Genomic DNA, 19,941 nt, shown 5'->3' with positions numbered 1-19,941 from the left:
GGACCACATTTGCCAAAATGAATAAAAATAATTAGTATATATGTATGAATTAAAATAATTAAAAATAAATGACTTAGCAAATTAATATATGAATTAGAATTGCAATGAATAATGATGATAAATCTAAAAATAAATAAATATAAAGAAAAATAATATATTAATAAATAATACCTTACATACATTTATGTCTGCATTTATTAATGTCTATTTAGTAATTTCCCCTTCTCACTAATTTTTGTATTCATTTTTTAGTTATTTATATGTTTCTATATTAACATTTATCCATCCATCCATCATCTAAACCGCTTATCCTTCTGGGTTGCGGTGGGGTGCTGGAGCCTATCCCAGCTGTCATTGGGCGGAAGGCAGGATACACCCTGGACAGATCACCAGTCCATCACAGGGCAGACAGACAGACATACACATTCACACACACTCACACCTAGGGGCAATTCAGACCGCATGTTTTAGGACTGTGGGAGGAAACCAGAGTACCCAGAGGAAACCCACGCAGACACGGGGAGAACACGCAAACTCCACACAGAAATGACCCTGGTCGCCCGGCTGGGAAACGAACCCAGGCCATTCTTGCTGTGAGGCGACAGCGCTACCCACTGCGCCACCATGCCGCCCTTAACATTTATCTTTTACATTCATTTATTTCAATAACTATCCATTTCTTTATTTATATCCCTATTTATTTATTTCTGTATTTCCTTGTCCTTATTCCAATAAAGGGTCTGTCAATCAATTATGTCACCTTGTCTTAATATTCCTATTGGTTGATCGATATCAGATTCTGTAGATCAATTGTTCATGTCTTGCTCGATCAGCGGTAACTAAGGACAACACAGTACAGTAATGGCTGTTTACATGCAGCAGACAGCCAGAGATCTGAGACTCTTGGCTGATCTGGCTGAAAATGCAGGTACAGATTATTTACTGTTTTGTCTGGAGGCTGTGGGGACAGCATATGTGTGAATGGTGCTGCACTTTGCCAAAATAGATTTTGACAAGTTGATCCTTACCTCAGATGATGTCACAGGTCAAGAAACCAGAGAGCTGATCATTTTATGTGGTACATATTATTATAGTCTAAATGACATATTTTGTTTGGCTTTTAATTGCAATAAAGTGATGTTTCAGGTGACAAGTGCCACAGCTAAAGACCCACCCAACCTTACCAATGACATATTATCCTGTGGATATATAGGTGTTGCATCTATAGGCAAAAAGGAGCAAAATATAAGGTTTGTGCATCAGTTTCTATTTAAAAATATGAAACATGATTATTCTAAACTTTTCATTCTTGTTAATAACAACCTCTAGGTAAAAATGTATTTCATATTTTAATGGAACTTTCCAAAGGCCAAGCCAGAAGATACAAATATATATATATATATACAGGTTGATTCAAAAAGATTCATCCAATTGCGAAATTATTTATTTCACTTGCAGTAATAAAGTTTATTATGTAATTTTACAAGTGCCCAATATGACCCTCCTCCAGCTGTACGGACAACATCATCGCCCTAGTCAAATTCATCCCATACTCGATTGAGCATGTCGGGTGTCACTGTACTCACGGCTCTTTCAGTGCAATTTCGGAGATCATCCAGTGTTGTGGAACCAACGACGAACGCTCTGAGCTGTTGGAGGTTCACTGCTGATGGAAATCACGCTGCAAACTTATGACGGATTCACTCTTATTGAAGTGGAGAACGCAGAATGCTTTCTACTCAGGGGTCTCCATCTCCTCACAGACTGAAGGGAGCCATCTTCTGGTGACAGGCAGAAACTCTATGACCCCCTCTTTCAATTGGTATGTGATTGGTTCCGAGTCACCTAACGGTTGTAAAAATATGGCATCTTTGAAATCGGATGAATCTTTTTGAATCACCCTGTAGATAGATTACAACTGCTAATGCTTGCAATCGACAGTTCAGGTAATCAGCTACCAAGCCTTGGCCGCTGACGGATTTCCTGCTGTCATTATGAAGCGAGCAGAAATTCCAGAATCAAGCAAAAAAGTGAAAGGCGAGCTGAAAACAGTGAAGCTCAGGGCCCTTAACCCCTGGTGTGCTGCGTCTGAGGTGCACAGTTCTTGTTTCTCTGCTCTTGGTGTCACTCTTTTCACTTGGTTTTTTTGATTCTGTGCGCTCGTTTTTCTGACTTACTGGATTTAACTTTGTCTTTGCGCTCTCACATTAAAGACAGTAATCTCACTGCATATTGACAGACCTGTAATATGACCCTAAATGATCTGAGGAATCAACCCAAAGCCCCCACTGAGCCCACCCAGGGCCACAGAGATCAGCCTGTAATGCTGCAGTGATCACACAGTGTGTCTCTTGCTGTTCTGTCCTGTAGAACTAAAGCAGCAGGAGTGAATCAGAGGCACTAAACCCAAGAATGGAGCTCCACCAGAGCCGGTTTATGAGCAGCCTGGCCACTTCCTATTTCCCCCGTTATATCAAAAACAGGACTGCTAAACAGCAGAGGGCGCCCGCGAAGGAGTCCTCAATGAATGGGAGTACATTAAAAATGTTTAAGTATTTATAAACTATGTTTTGCTCAAACGCTCCATATCAAACCATTCATTTTGGACTCGCACGGGAGCGCCCTCTAGCGTTTGAGAAACCCCAAAGACATTTCAGAGTGGTAATTCTCCACCACTTGGTGCTACGTTCACCCAGATAGAGTTCACGCGACTAGTGAAATGAAACTTACAATATCAAAGCCCCTCCCCCAGGTAAGCGCGCGAGGATGCCTTTCACTAATTATGTCCAGTAGTGCTGATTCTAGATCAGTGCTTTTTCATTACGTAGTGTCTGTAAGGAGTGCAGCAGATCTGATCTTGGACCTCTGATCCTGTCCTGTTTCTGAGACGGCTTTGTGAACCAGAACAGCTTCTGAAACCACAGAATAGCAGCGATCAACGAGGAATTTAAACACAGGAGTCATGATTCTTTTTTTCTTTTCTTGGATAATCAATGCATAATCCACTGTATCTTCGATTTTTCATGAAATAAACATTTAAAATCGAAAAATAGAAACATGTTCTCACCTGAGAATACAAGTTGTATTAATTCACTGAAGATGCACTTTAGTGATTAAGGGACCATCTAAAAAGTACAATATGAAGGATGCTGTAAGTACAAAAGTACAATATGAAGGATGCTGTAAGTACAAAAGTACAATATGAAGGATGACTACATATCCCAATTGCCCCACTGTTAAATTCTAAGGGCTATCATTTCTCGGCCTAAGGCTATTATGCTATGCCTTCTAGAATTAAAAAGTAATTCCATTCCCAAATCTGCTTTTGGAAAACCTTGAAGTTTCCCAAACAGCCCCTGGTTGAATTTCAATATTCATTTGTAGCCTAAATGCTCTTGTAGCAATTAAATATATAAAAGTAAAGACTGATGTTATGCATGTGCGTCATGATGCATGTCTTTGTCATATTGTGTAAGTTATTAAGTCATTAATAAATATTAATTAAAGAAAGACACTAATTTAGGACTACCAATTTGTCTCATAGCAATACTTCTCCATATTTTATATATTTATTATGATTTCTAATATTCTACATAAAACAGGAATTGTTTTCTTTTTAACTAACGCAGTAACACATCTCCGCTCCTGGATGCCTCGATTATCAGTTCAATCAGGTGATCAGAAAAACAGAAAATCAATCATGCATATTCCTCAGAACTGAAATTAAGAACCACTAAAGTGATTAAAACAGTGCAAATTTCAAGTGACATATTTTTATATTATGACTTCATTTTCATATCCAGACTGACTTGATTACATATTTCAAAATGCCTCCACATAATCCACAAAGAACTGCACTTCAGTGATCCTCATAATCTACAGTTAGACATGGGTATGCAAACCTAGATGAACATCATTAAATGTTCTACTAATTCCTCTCTGCATCACTGCTCTCACATTTGGCCAAAGTTGGTGCTAAACCTTTACTTTAATTGATACATTTTCTAGTTTTTTCATTAAGACCAATCTTCTTTTTTGATTTTTATTCTATTTTGAATTCTGTGTTCTTTTCATGTATGTTGCAGGTAGTATTTCATAATTTTCTTGATTATGAAGAGCTCATAGAGTACTTTAACCATGCTTTATCTCAGTGTGCTGCATTTAATGTAGATATTTTCTGATATGAAACTCATGCTCAACAGGAGATTAGAGAAATAACTAAATCAGTCCATTCACTGAAGCCCAACAAAAGCAGAACAGTCTCAGTATGAATAAAGCTCTGTGTGGCCTCTGTTTAAATATGTGTCCTCTATGCAAATATATCTCGATATGCAGTAAAGCTGCTCTTCAGTCATGTTAATCAGTCGTGTACTGATTGGAGAAAGTGGTGGAGGATGCCAGATTGCAGCAGGAGCTACACTAAGAATGCTGTGCATAGATTTGAAATTTTATAGCTCTGCCTACAGATGCAGAAATGTTTACTAGTATAGAGCTTAATAAGAATCTATAGGTAACCTCAAATATTAATCTTATTTATAAATATAGTTATTTACATGTTGTTATTTGCCCAGCTGAGAACTCCACCAGATTCTCTTTCAGTTTCATGCACTAAAACAAAAAAAAAAGAAAGCAACAGTTTAGAGAGAGTTAAAGTCATGGTTTGGGCAAAAATCCCAGACGCTAGAAGTCAATATTCACCCAAATATTTTTAATTTTAGCAATGAAAGTGGTGCCGACTAAGCAGCATTAATTGACGGAACCATATTAGTCCCAAAACGGGGAAATTTCACCTCTGCAATCTAACCCATCCATGCAGTGAAACACCACATACACACTAGTGATCACACACTAGGGGGCAGTGAGCACACTTGCCTGGAGCAGTGGGAGCAGTTGGGGGTTAGGTGCCTTGCTCAAGGGCACTTCAGTCACGTACTGTCGGCTCAGGGGATCAAACTGGCAACCTTCCAGTCACAAGACTGGTTCCCTAACCTCCAGCCCACGGCTACCCCAAACAACCTGCAAAACAACCCAATACAGACCACTATTTTACAATAAACAACAATTTATTGCAATGTGTAGTGACAGGTGATATTTCAGAATGATGCTACCACCAAACAACCCTGCCACAAATAAATGTGTCAGGCTGAGATCACCAAAATGTGAACTGAGGAGGACCACAGGCCTCAGAGCACATTTAACTGCAGAACCAGAGAGAGAGAGGAAAAGTACAAGGTTGCCATCTAGTGTTGAACCACTGAACTGTCATTTCTGTGTTTGTTGTTGTAGGTAAGGCAGGTTTGCCCACAGGTTCGCCATGAACTGCGAAATAATAGGCAGACGGGATTAAATGTGTATTGCTGCGGTCATAGCAGGCATGCAACCAACAGGTAACTGTGAGAGGAGGGTGGGCTTCAGAAAGGGGCATGAATAAAATGTGCTGCAGGGGTGCGCTAAATCTATTTGCATATTGACCTCTTCCCTAAAACTTAATTAGGCCTAAATGACAGCAGCTTATCAATTAGGTCTGCTGAGGCTATATAGTCAAGCAGCATGAGGTAGGAAAAAGGAAACAAGCAGCATGGCTAACGCTAACAGTGTACAAAAGGTGCTAAAACATGTCAAACACAGCATCCTAAAACCAACAAAGGGTAAATCAGATATGTGAGCTGTTTTCTCTTGTAGTTGACCGTGAGGGTCAGCAGAGGTCATGTGCTCGGTGTGATAAATTCTCAGGACTTTTGCTGTTCAAAGGCCACAAGTCAGGTTCTTTAAATTTGAAACATCACTAATATGCTCAGAAAAAACTGCTGAGAAACCTAAATTGCCTGATGCCCTTAAAAGTGAAACCACCCAAAGGTGTGTAGATTTAGTTTGCTAGGACCTTTGACCATATGACCTGGTAGCTGACCATAGATTTCAACAATTGGCATAACATCTGCTAAACACTGCAGTAAAAATGGGAAAGTTTGCTGTTTATGATGTACTCCCTCATAAGATAAGATAATCCTTTATCAGTCCCACAACAGGGGAAATTCACAACAATCCACATAAATATCACAAATATCCAACAACAGTATCTCGGCATGTTACAGACAGCGCAACGTGTGACAAACTGTAGTGGAAGAAATATAACAGTGCATATCGACAGTTTGAAATGATATCAAGAGTACTTTTTGCGAAACCATTCAAACCTTGGTGTCTTTCCTTAGACCTTTAAAAGGTGCAACTAACGACTTGGAAACAGGTAGCACCCCAAGTTCATCTTCAGTTTTACCTTGGTCATGGAGGCTTATGGAACATCACTGGAACCATGTGTCGCAGTGAAGCCTCATAACAAACTGGATCATGACTGTGGTCTGTGTTTGTCATCCACCCTTCAGCTAACGCGCTGAACAGAATTCAGGGTTTCATACATCTTCATTGTCCACTGCAGGGATATTTTGGAGAGAATGAGAGACCCCCTTCTCGAACTTTCTCATTCTCAAGTTCCAGCCTCAAGTTCCATCAATGATTGTTCTTCTCGGCCTCCAGCACCTTGTCTTTCAGAGCGGTGTTTTCTTTAACAAGGCTGGTGAGTTGTTCATCTATGATTTTGACTTTGGTCTTGCGTTTGTCAGTCTCTCTCAACTTTAAACCCACCCATTTCACTACACTGGCAAATAATGCGGTATCATGCGTCAGCTCAGACTCAAAGTCTTCCATCTTGTTAGCTACAAAGATGGTTCCTCAAGGGTTTTCACTTTGTATATTTAAAATAATCAATCAAGACTACATGTGTTTTTAGCATGTTTACTAGGTTTATGTTCTAATCTTTATTAGTTTTGTTTTATTCACAGCCTTTCATTTCCTATAAATTAACTTTGTGTAAACCTTGTGTTTCTGATTATATTCTACACTACAGTAGTTTTCCTTTGGTCATAATTCTGTCCAATCATAAAGAAGATTATACTGATGAAGATCCAGTGAGTGGAGTCTGTGTAATGCAGGCAGTCTGTCAGTCCTAAAGACACTGTAAAGCTCTCACTCCCTCATATTTCTAAAGAGTCTTAATAATTCCAGCTCCATCCAAGCAGACAGTGATGGACTGCTTATGTAGAATCACCAATAAAAGTCCTCTGTACATCCATCCATCCATCATCTAAACCGCTTATCCTTCTGGGTCGCGGTGGGGTGCTGGAGCCTATCCCAGCTGTCACTGGGCGGAAGGCAGGACACACCCTGGACAGGTCGCCAGTCCATCGCAGGGCAGACAGACAGACATATACAATCACACACACATTCACACCTAGGGGCAATTCAGCATGTCCAATTGGCCTGACTGCATGTCTTTGGACTGTGGGAGGAAACCGGAGAACCCGGAGGAAACCCACGCAGACAAGGGGAGAACATGCAAACTCCACACAGAAAGGACCCCGGTCAGGAATCGAACCCAGGCCCTTCTTGCTGTGAGGCGACAGCGCTACCTATTGCGCCACCGTGCCGCCCCTTGGAGCTACATAGTGAGTGTGATAAATGGTCACTCTGTGTTTGGAGATTTATAAAATGTGCTTGTTCATTTGAGAGCAGAGACACTGTGTCCTGAATTGTGTGGAAGAAACTAAGAAAAGCTGTGAAAGAACGAATGAAAAACACTGTTTATCATGACTTTCAGTTACTAGTTAACAAACAGTTTAAACAGATAGAAGGCACATTTAAAATGACCTGAAGTGTGGTCAGATTATTAAACCAGTCAGTTTATTACACTTTTGTATTAAACTTTCAGGTTATTGCTTTATTCTTTACTTAATTAATAAAGTGAGTTATTAAAAGATTTAGTGTGTTATTACATTATGTGATTTACATTTTTCTCTATTCATTTTATAATGTAATAAACAGTGTATAATGTAATATCTCACCACATTATGTGTTAAAGTGTTATTTTATTATTGGAGGAGGATTTTATTACATTATCAGCAGTTTATTACATTATGTGTTTGTATAATATTTGTGTTATTACACTGTGTGTGTGTGTCAGTCTGTCTCTGGGTGTGTTTGGGTCACTGCTTTAGACTGATCTCCTCCATTTGATCTGCTGGATGATCTTTACATAATGCTGTGTGATAATATTCAATACACAACATGCATTCAGTTTATAATATAATGCAGTTTATTTCACACACTAAACTATTAATCTCTGAACCAAAGCAGAGTTTTAAAGATCTAATGATGGAGAAAAATGCAGGATGATAGAGAAATAAAATCTACACTGAAAATGAGTGAAATCTCACTCAAATAACGTTTCTAATGTAGTAATGATATCAGGAGTCACTCTATGACACTTTAAATCAGCATTTTATTTCCACACAGACATGTTAGGATGGAATGGTACAAACACATTATATAAAATATACATATAATGACATATTCTTATGATCATAATTCAGACACTCACTACCTGTATAAATGTTCATTCTAAGCAGCATCAACTTTAACTGTGCTGTTCCACTGTTACTGACGTCTTCACTGGTAAGATCCTCAGAGGATGATCAGACCAATTATAGAAAAGTGGTAAAACTCTCTCAGTGAAAGTGTGTGTTACAGTGTGCAGGTGTTTGTTGGTTAGAAGATCAGTGAAGGTCACTTTCCCCCTGTCCCAGTCCAGCTGCACTCTGACCCTCTGCAGCTTCTTTTTAAGCGGGAGGGAGTGAACTGACTGTCCTGGACAGAATATCTGGTATTTATTACTGCTTTTTCTGTAATCCAGACTCCACATTGAACCCAAGAAAGAGTCTCCTTTTCTTGTTACAGACTCTGGTATCACACCCAGTCTCCAACCTGGACATCCCAGCAGTGTGTCCCTGAGTTAAAACCCTCAGAACCCAGAACACACCAGCCAACATCAAATCTCTCTGGATTATCAGGAAGTTATGATCTCTGGTTTCTGTATTCTACAGCAGTGAGATCATCAGACAGGTGGAGGTGTGGATGTGCAGTGTTGGGGTCCAGAGTAACAGGGGCTGAGGAGAGAGAACACAATGAAACATCATGTTTTTCTCTCATTTCTGTAAATGTTTTACCTCTACAGACTATTTTCTTTACTGTGAGTAAAACAGCTTTAGAGGTCGATTCCAGAACACAGATCAACTTTAATCCTGGACTAAATGTTGATGTTCAGTTCAGTGCAGCACTAAAGTGTATGTTCAGTAGTGAATGGTCATTATAGTCCAGTGACAGATCTAATCTGAGTGCAGCATTTTTCTGTAGTGATTCACTCACAGAGCTGAATGTCCATTAACATTTTCACACTCACTGACTTTCAGACCATTTTTACAATACCACTACAAAAATTACAATTATTATATTATTATAAATTATAAAAACTTTCTCTCTTGATCAAATGACAAGGTAAAATCTAATCTCAGCACATTTACTTAATGCCTAAAATCAAATTCATTCAGAAAAATTAATTCATTCATTCCTTTTTATCTGTTTTGCTCCTTTATGGGGATTTGTTAAATCTTTTTGTGGTCAGTTGATCTGTTGTTTTTTTTTTGTCATTACGTAATACTGATCTATATGTTATTATATCTATTATCTATATTATTATCACTATGATCTATAAATAATTAGTTATGAAATACATTATTCTGGTTTGCTGTGCAGAGAACATTTAATATGAAGACGCGCTGCAAACAAGCCCCCTTCAGCACACTGACCCAAATATATTATTTACTGAGATTTTTATCATAAAGACAAAGTTCTTCACTGGATTTTCACTGGCTAGGTAACATTACATGCTAGCTGTAGTGATCGTTATCTTGAATTAGAGAACTGCTCTGACATGACCAATAATAATAATAATAATAATAATTATTATTATTATTATTATTATTATTATTATTATTATTATAAAAACAAAGTAAATTATTAACAATAGTTTCTGTGTAATTAATATAATAACATACTTTTTAATTCATGTATAAAATTAGTATTTTAAGTATTGGTGTTTAAATTTGCATTTTAATTTGATAAATTTGAAAAATGTAACAAATAATAATAAATGTTAAAATAATACAGTTTGCATTTTAGTTTGATTTATTTGTGTCTTGATATTTGTCTCAATTTCAATATAAAATATAGTTTTAATGTTGTATTTGGATTAATAACACAATAACATATTTAATTATAAAAATAATGTATTTTTTTATTTAATAATAAAAATGATACTTAAATGTAAAAAAGCCTTAAAATGATTTTTTTAACAATGTAAACTTTAATTTGATTTATTTGTGTTTAAACACTGATTCTTCTTTCTTTCACTCGAGTATATTTTTATCTCCACACTTCACATTTTATCTGAGTGAGATTTCTGCACAGTACAGTATTCATACTTTCACTTAAGTACAGTTTCAGTGTCCTTTTTACACCCTGAATAAAGAGAACATGATAACAGGTTACTAATAGTTTATAAACAGTGTCTCATTAGTGCAGAAGCAGACTGTGTGTGAGAGATCAACCCTAAGAGAAACAGAACTTACTGTACTGGAGAATCTCCTGCATGTTCTCCCACACTCTGAACTTCAGGTTGGAAAGGTGTTTCACTACATTGATCAGAGCTCCTGATGTCTTCTCTGGATCCTTTGGTTTGAGCTGAGCTCTGAAAATAGAAGACTGTGTGAAATATATCACTGTAGAAACTTTACAGCCTGTAATTTATTTGACTAAATATCAATATTTGATGACATTTATTGTCTGGAGTCAATAATTCTGTTGTTTCTGTTAAATAAATATTTCTGCTACTGTTCTCATCACTACAACATTAACACACAATCCTTATTCACCTTCATTTCATTATAATACACTCATATTTACAATAAATACAATATACTGTAGATTTAAATGTAATAATGACTTTAACATTAGATAAAATGTGTGATCTGACATTTACTCACTGTTTCTCTGTAGACTTGAAGTTCTGAGAGGGAAACAAAAGAACATTGTAGTTAAAAGTGAAGAGACTTTTCAGGTGTTTTTCATATGAAACACACAAACACCAGCAAACAGCCAAGTTAGTGACGTTATCTATCATTTAATATTCAATAAAACTTTACCTTCTAAATAACTACTTAATAAAATTCATTATGTTTGTTATTTATAAATTAATCTAATCAGTCAGATGTTGATAAAGTAGTTTGACTGGATGAATTTTGAGAGGCAGGGATCACAAACTAGACTGACGAGCAAAATGCAAACAAATCCATCAACCAGTCATCAACAAACAAACTCAGGTGAAGATCTAATGAGACTCACTTGGAAACACAGCTAAGAATTACAGGAGAACCACCAACAACAGAACCAGAGCCACACTAACACAACAAGCAGCAGGTTTGTGGATGATGAGGCAGCAGAGCCGGAATGTTCAGAGGATCCAGGAGAGGCTCCACTGATGATCAGATACAGAGTCAGAAGATCTGCTCATTTCTTTTGTCTTCATTTATAAAATAAAGTCAGTGTTAATTAGTGTGATGCTGCTAATTCTACTTTGTCTCTCGATTGACTTTGCTAACAGTTGTGCAGATTACAGTGTCAGTTATTTGGTTTATTTTACTGCTGTTTGTTTTTGCTACAGTTTAAGTTCCTTTTCTGGGAGACACTGTTCACATCTGAGTGTTACTATATTAGCAACATGCTAACAGACAAGCTAGTCTTCAGTTAATGACTCAGTTTGTTATCACTGTGAGTGTTTAGAGCGCCCTCTGTTGGAATCTGCGCTGTAGTACCAGATTCACCTTTCACTTTATATCTCAGCACTGATTATTAATAGAATTAGGACACAGAAAATGAATATAATAGCCAGACTGTTTTATTTACATCTAATAATGAATAATTTGCACATTTGAGTAAATATCGTGTTCTGTAGCCAAGCTTTTTGTTGATTTTCTGATTTACAGAAACCACACACACCTCTACACACCCAAGCACACATATTCAAAGCCTGTTTCTGTTTGCTGAGCTTCTTGTGGAGGAGACAATTAAAGCTTCCTATTAAATCAACCTGGAATCAGCCATCAGGGCGGATCTATAGGGTGGCAAAAGGTCGAAGCTGCCACCTCCTCTACAGCTTTAACCACCCTAATTATGCAGACCCTAAAATATAACGCCAAACTGTATTAAGCATAAAGTATACACTCCTAAGAGTCTTGAAATGGGAAAGAACACTGAAACTGAGTGTGTTTTGTTGTGTTATTTATGCACACTGACACAAGAATTTGAAACACTGTAGGAATTTATCAGTGATTTCAAATATATTTTGAAATGTTGATGTGGCTGTGAGTTTCGGTTTTATAGGTCTCTCCTCATTCAAAGAGAGAGGAGTCTGGTCTCCTATGACTGGAAATACCTGCTCAGGGACGTGTTAAAGTGGCTGTTGAGTGAACAGACTTTCCTATAAGGACTTTGGTTTGTTAACTCTGTAGTTACCTTCTCAGCTTGCAGGTTAAATGAATAAAGGTATTTACCTGGAGTTGCATTTGTTACTCAGTTAACCTTCACTTGTTCTGAACTGCAGTTAAATTCAACTTAAGACTTAATCTCAACGCTCCAAACATCTTGAGTCTCCAGAGATGTAGACTCAAGATACATGATTTGGACTCGAGTCCACCTGGCATCACGAATTTGATGACTTGAGACTTGACTCGACAAAATCAAGAAAGACTTGTGACTTGACTTTGATTTGATTACGAGTGACTTGGACTTTGACTCCGATTTGAGCCGCACGACTTGGAACGACTCGAGACCCAAAGTGCAAGAAATGTGGAGAGTCTGACTGCAGACAGGACTCTACACAGCTGCTGACTTTTCATGTGAATTTATTTGTTTCCTCCCCTAAAGTTGATATACATCAGCTTCCTCAAATGTCTGTCAGTGTGTTTATGCTCAGCTTAATTAATTTAGGAAGAAAAGCAGAGCATTAGAATTTAAGTTCACCTCCATAAGACAGACACAAGCGGAACATCAATAGGATCAATAAGCCCAGCTCAGCTCTTAGACTTTTACTGGAGAAACTTATCTGACCATTTTCCTCATGGCAGTTAAACAACAGAAACACAGCTCTCTGAATTTCACCATAATTTTTCTGACTTTTCTGTAAACTTTGTTCAGCTCAGCTCACTCATTTCAGTTTCTTTTGTCTAAATTAATTTCAAGCTAATGTTTGTTTTTAGTTTGCTGAGCTAGTTTTAGTGCTGAGTTAGTTTTTTTAAGTTAAGCTAAGTTTTTTTTTGTTTTTTTTTGATTAAATTCAAGAGCACTTTGAAAATTCACGTGTAGTTGCACTACTCTTTGTGTAGCTATTATGTCTGTCATTTGTGTACCATGGATTTTGTATTTTATTTGGAAGGGTAAAAATTAATAATAATAAAAAGTAATACAGAGCCACACACTGCTAACATGCTGTCACTAAAAGACTGTAGTACTGTTACCATCAGTTTTGGTGTTCAGTGTTGAAATGGCCTTAAATTAGCTGAAGAACTCATTGTGACTTGTTCAGGACTCGTACATTAGGACCTGAGTCTCAACTTAAGACTTGCCTGTACTGCTTGCTGCTATCAAGCTTCCTGTTCTTTAATGCTGGTGTGTCATGTATTTAAATTGTGACCAACTTTGGTCAAAAGATGTGCCCAGGAGGACCCTTAAAAGTGAGACTGCAACAGAGTACAGCCTGTCATTTTCTACCCATTTCTAAAGCTAAAAACAAATGTACAGAACATCAGCATGTCTTAAAAGTCTTTGGTCTGCAAATTTGGTACTTATGGTGCTCTTTCACTACAAAAGCTAAAAGGGTGATATCAAAATATCAAAGCAAATGTCTTCTTTTACACAAGAAGTCATGAGAGGTAAGATATAAAGGGTCCATAAACATTTATGTCATCTCCGCAGAGGCAGTACGCTTTAGCAGAGAAAGTTTGCCAGTTGAGTAAACATGCTGTATTGTTTTTCCTCGGCATCTCAGCTGTCAGATCTGAACTAGTCATGTGGACTATACCGGGCAAAATGTTGTGCCTGTAGGGAGTGGATGTTTTTTAAATGCTTTACAGTAAAGAGTGTTGCTGTGTTGGTTTGGACGTAAGTAAATTCTCATTTATGTGAAGACTCAGAATGTAGATGGCAGAAGTACTGGTAAAAGTATAGTAATTTCCAAAACTGTACATCAAAAAGGATAAGCTGTGCATGTTGGTTGCTGCTGTTTTGCATTTTTGAAAAGTTTGCTCAGTTGTCAGGAGGTTGCATGGATAGTTCTCTATATAAACGCGTAATCAATACACTTGGATGCCATGTGAACGTGTCACCCTGAGAGAACTTCCTTCCATCTCTGGTAAAACATTTTAGATCCGGCTCTTCTACCCACCATTTATGCTGGTTTCAGTCGGTGTCTACCTTACAGGCATCAGATGTACACAGTACCCAACACTAACAATCTCACATGGTGGATTATTGTGATTGTAGAGATCTTCATAGTGATCCTCCCCTTTAACACTAAAACATTTAACTCACCTTTTCTTTTCTAATGTTGGTATGAAAAGCACTTCCTTCAGAAGTACAAAGAGAAAGAAGCAGCTTTTGAGTGTATAAATCAAAAAAAGAAAGAGAAAAAAGATTCTTACCTGTAAGAACAGAATGTCCTCAGCTTCCATTTCCTTCTCTATGTTTCTGATTGTGTCTGAAAGAGATGATATTTCTCCATTCATCTCCTCAATCTTCCTCCTCATCATCTGACTCTTCTGCTCCTCTTCCTCCTTCAGTGCAGCTATCCTTGCTGCTTCTTTATCTCTTAGAAACTGATGAAGCTTCTCAAACTCCTCCTTTATCTGCCTCTCTGTGTGCTGGGCCTGCGTCTGGAATGAGAGACCATTAGGAAACACAAACTCTAACAGATGATCTACAAGCATTTACCACCTACAGGAGAAGTGGACACTCATCAGAAACATGACCTCAGCAACATGTTTCACAATTCAAGATGATGTTTCACCTTAATGTGAGCTGCTGTTTGGTCATAGTCTTGTTTAGCTTCCTCTAAGACTTTCCGATTCTTCTGTAGAGGCTCCAAAGCAGACTTGAGTTTATTCTGTAATAAAAGAAGAGTTCAGATTAGTGCATTCCCCACCGTTTACAATATCTGATCAGTCAAACTATTTCAATGTAACCTTTATCCTACAGACTACAGTTGGAGAGACTGATGGCAGTTTTACTTTCTGCCTCAAAATGAGAGGTGATTCTTTCATTTTAAACAGTAACATTTCTGTATTGTAAGTTTACATTGACAGTCATAATGAATCCAGCAACAGTGCATTTTTTGACTGACATTTTACTCGTGCTGTTTGCCGTTTGGCCTGAAACCATACTCACTGACTGAGATCACCTTCAACATACATAACAAGTTCATGTGAAACTGAGAAACATTTTAGGCATTTTAGATATCAAAATAAAACAACAGATTTCATACCTTAAAGTCAGTCACAGCTTCATAAATTGGACAGCAGTTATGATTTTTGTGTATCTTTGATAAATGACACACCACACACACAGGCTGCTGATCATCCAGACAGAAGAGTTTGAGTTTCTCATTGTGCAGACTGCAGAGCACCTCAGACTCTGCTGAAGACCTCTGACTCCTGCTCTCTAGAAAAGACTCACAGAGATTCCTCAGTGCTAGGTTAGGCGGAAGATGTTCTCTTGAGGATCTTCTTCTACAAACTGGACATTCTCGAGACTCCTTATTTTCCCAGAACTTCTGCAGACAGGTTTCACACACACTGTGGCTGCACGACAGAATAACAGGATCCCTGAAGATTTCACAGCACACAGGACAGGAAAGCTCTTCTTCTGAAAGAGGGTTTCTAGCAGCCATTTCCTCCAACTGCTGCTGTGCTGTTTCTCTGTAACGGCTCCTTTAGTCCAAACTCTGCTTTCACTTTTAGGACGTCTGTAATGATCAGAGCAGCACAGTTGAGAATCAGCCACCGTAGCCCTTCAACCCACTGAGTGAGTTTTAGCTCCTTTCAGAATCAAATCAAATCAAATCAAATCAAATCAAATCAGATTTATTGTCACATCACAAGAGTACAGGGACACAGGTGAGTGAAAAACTTGAGTGCGAGTTCCACAAATTATGCAGAGAACAGTATTTACACATAGATAAACAAAACTATAGATAGGATAGAAGAATAGATAAAACCAATTTAACTAAAATATATACATATAATCTTACACAATAACTTAAAAATAATAATATTGCACCGAGACATATAATATTGCACTGGGAATGTAGAGTGAGTGTAATCAACTATATACTATATATAGTAATGGATATTACAATGCTATGTAGATGTGCAAGTAATCACACTAGGTGTGGAGGTAGAAGATGGTACAGTAGGTGGCAGAGTATTTAGTAAAGTGCAAGGTACAGGAAGTTAAGTGGAAGCGCAGGGGGAGAGTATTGTCTTTGGATAGGTATTCAAAGTCCAGCTATGCAAGTAAAGTGCGGGAGTACAGTGGGTGCACGTACGTGTAATGGGAAGGGTTGGGCTGGGCAGAGCAGTGATTACTGGCTGTTCAATAGCCTGGTTGCATGGGGGAAGAAGCTGTCTTTGAGCCAACTGGTTCTGGCTTTTAAGCTTCTGAGCCTCCTACCACTCGGCAGCTGAGAGAACAGACAGTGACTAGGATGGGAGGGGTCCTTCATAATCCTTCTGGATTTCCTCAGGCAGCGACTGGTGTATAAATCCAATAGGTTAGGGAGCTGAACCCCGGTGATGGACTGTGCTGTCCGCACCACCCTCTGCAGAGATTTCCTCTCACGAACAGTACAGTTCCCGTACCAGGTGGTGATGCTGCCCGTCAGGATGCTTTCCACAGTGCAGGTGTAGAAGGTCTTAAGGATGCTGGGGTTCAGGCCAAACCTCCTCAGCCTTCTGAGGAAGTAGAGGCGCTGGTGGGCCTTCTTCACCACCTGTGAGGTGTGCACTGCCCATGTCAGGTCCTCGCTGATGTGAACACCGAGAAACTTAAAGCTGCTGACCCTCTCTACCGCAGTCCCATTGATGGAAATCGATGGGTGTACTGTCTCCTGCTTCCTGAAGTCCACGATCAGCTCCTTGGTCTTACTGACGTTTAGAGAGAGGTTATTCTCCTGGCACCAGTTTTCCAGGATTTTAACCTCCTCTCTGTAGGCCGATTCATCGTTGTTGGAGATCAGGCCCACAACTGTTGTGTCGTCAGCAAACTTTATGATGACGTTGGAGCTGTGTCTAGCAGTGCAGTCATGGGTGTACAGGGAGTACAGGAGCGGGCTGAGCACACAACCCTGGGGGGCTCCGATGTTGAGGGTCAAAGAGGAGGATGTGATACTTCCCATCCTTACCACCTGCCGTCGGTCCGTCAGGAAGTTCAGGATCCAGCTGCACAGTGTGCTGTTCAGACCCAGATCCCGGAGCTTGCAGTCGAGCCTCGAAGGAACGATTGTGTTGAATGCTGAACTGTAGTCTACAAACAGCATTCTCACATACGTGTCCTTCTTTTCCAGGTGGGAGAGGGCAGTGTGCAGGGTCAGGGCGATTGCATCGTCGGTGGATCTATTCCGCCTATATGCAAATTGCAGTGGGTCCAGGGTGGCAGGCAGTGAGGAACAGATGATATCTCTGACCAGCCTCTCAAAGCATTTGCTTACGATGGAGGTCAGGGCAACAGGTCGCCAGTCGTTCAGACAGGTAATACTAGCTGTCTTTGGAACTGGCACAATGGTGGCTAGTTTGAAACTAGCTGGCACGACCGAGAGAGACAGTGAGGTGTTATAGATGTCTGCAAAAACTCCTGCTAGTTCCCTGTAGCAGGCTTTAAGCACTCTCCCGGGAATGCCATCTGGTCCTGCTGACTTGCGTGGGTTCACCCTCTTGAAGGCTTTGCACACATCAGCTACGGAGACGGAGGGGGCGTTGGGATCAGCGGTGGGCGGGGCGCTCTCCAGTGGTGCTGCGGGAATTCCGTCGAAGCGAGCGTAGAAGTTATTAAGCTCGTCCGGCAGATCAGCGCTGGTACTGGGCAGAGTGCGAGAGGCAGTTTTATAGTCAGAGATTGTATTTAACCCCTGCCATAAGCTTCGTGTGTTGGCTGTGTTGAACTGTGCTTCCACTTTCATTCTGTACGCACGTTTAGCTGCTCTGATGGATTTACGGAGAGCGTAGTTGGATTGCTTGTACTCCTCCGTATTTCCCGCTCTGAATGCAGCGCTGCGTGCGCTGAGGGCGGAGCGAACCTCACAGTTCAGCCAGGGCTTCTGATTGGGGTAAACGCGGACTTGTCTGCAGGGCACTACGTCATCAACACACTTGCGTATGAAGGCGGTGACTGTGTCTGCGTACTCGTCCACGCTGCCCGACGAATCACGGAACATTTCCCAGTCCACATGATCAAAACAATCCTGCAGCATAGCGTCTGATTGGTCAGACCAGCGGCGCACCTCCCTGGTAGTGACCGGCCCCCGTTTCAGCTTCTGCCTATAGGTGGGCAGGAGCAGGATGGAAGAGTGATCTGATTTGCCGAACGGGGGTCGGGGGAGGGATTTGTAACAGTTCCGGATGCTGGAGTAAACATGGTCTAAAATCCTGTCTTTCCGAGTGAAACATGTTACGTGCTGGAATAATGTCGGACAGTAGGTTCGCAGGTTATTCCGATTAAAGTCCCCCGCAACAATAAGTGCAGCCTCCGGGCGCGCGGGGGACTTTAATCGGAATAACCTGCGAACCTACTGTCCGACCTACCGAACCTACTGTCACACATCAAGAAACAAACACATACAGTCACTGTTTAAAAGCTCCTCATTGGTGTCTCTGAGTGAAGTGAATGCAGAATGAAGAAAGATCAGAGACAGTATGAGATTCACTTCCTCCAACAGGTAGAGGAGGAGGGGCTTTGAAAAAGGTGGAGTCAGTTATATGCTCTATTCTAACTGTGTGCTTTCTACACTAGATGGCAGCAGTTCAGTAATAACCTGAAACAGGGAGCTCTCAGATGAGTCGAGGTTTCTAAATTATTAGTTCATTTCAGTAAACAGAATCCAGATCTTACAAATGAAACATGTAAACTATGAGGTTTGACTTTGCCTTTTATTTCCTCCTTGTTTTATGCAGAAATGTACAGGAAATGTGATACATATTCACTGCACTTTAGTGATTTTGTTATTGTTGTAGATATTTTTGCTGTTTATGTTCTTCTACTACTTCCTATTATTATTCTTCCTGCTGTCTGGTGGAGTCTGGACATGACAGCTATAAATAGCTGGTGGTTTGGATCCTTGAAAATGGCTCCCCCCCTTTACTTCCATCTCACTGCCCACAATTAGGCCTATAGTTAAGTATGATAACATGATGGTGAAGGTGAAATCAGCAAATTTAAACCTTCCAGATTAACCAATATTCTACCAATATCTGTAGAAATCAGACACACAAATCCCCACTGATCTCCTGTCTTGTCATTTTGACTGTAGTGACTGTAATGTTTTCCAAAAGAAGGTCATATATTTTCCCCTCTACAGGTTAATGGGGCCATTCTTCTGCTGGTGGAAACCACAGCACCTAAGAATAGAATTTGTCTATCATCACACCCAGAGTTTAATGCACTGATGAGTCCACTGAAAAAGCATTAAAATTAGTATACAATGCTGAATTATATATCAATGAAGATCTATGATATGGGGAATAGATAATTACTTGACATTGTTTCAAATCGTTATTTGAAAATGGTGCCATTTCCTTGAGGGAGCCCGACATCCAACCTTAGCACTAACAGATAAATGAAATTTGGAACATAATAAAGCAGCAAAATGTTTAAACCCCAGACAGAAATATTGGGTTTTGTTTTTCGCTCTCTTTAACTTCATGGTTTCTTACTGTCCAGGTTAAATGAAAA

The 19,941-nt window shown here is 39.5% G+C and overlaps 1 pseudogene; it reads right to left on the bottom strand.

Annotated features, from left to right (window-relative positions):
- Positions 1 to 8,418: 8,418 nt before the first annotated feature.
- On the bottom strand, positions 8,419 to 16,044 carry LOC118802684 (annotated as a pseudogene).
- Positions 16,045 to 19,941: the final 3,897 nt, after the last annotated feature.

This window comes from Colossoma macropomum, unplaced genomic scaffold, assembly GCF_904425465.1.
Source record: "Colossoma macropomum unplaced genomic scaffold, Colossoma_macropomum, whole genome shotgun sequence".
Classification (NCBI taxonomy): Eukaryota; Metazoa; Chordata; class Actinopteri; order Characiformes; family Serrasalmidae; genus Colossoma; species Colossoma macropomum.
Note: the sequence above shows the minus strand (reverse complement) of the source record. Positions and strands in the feature narration are given on the sequence as shown.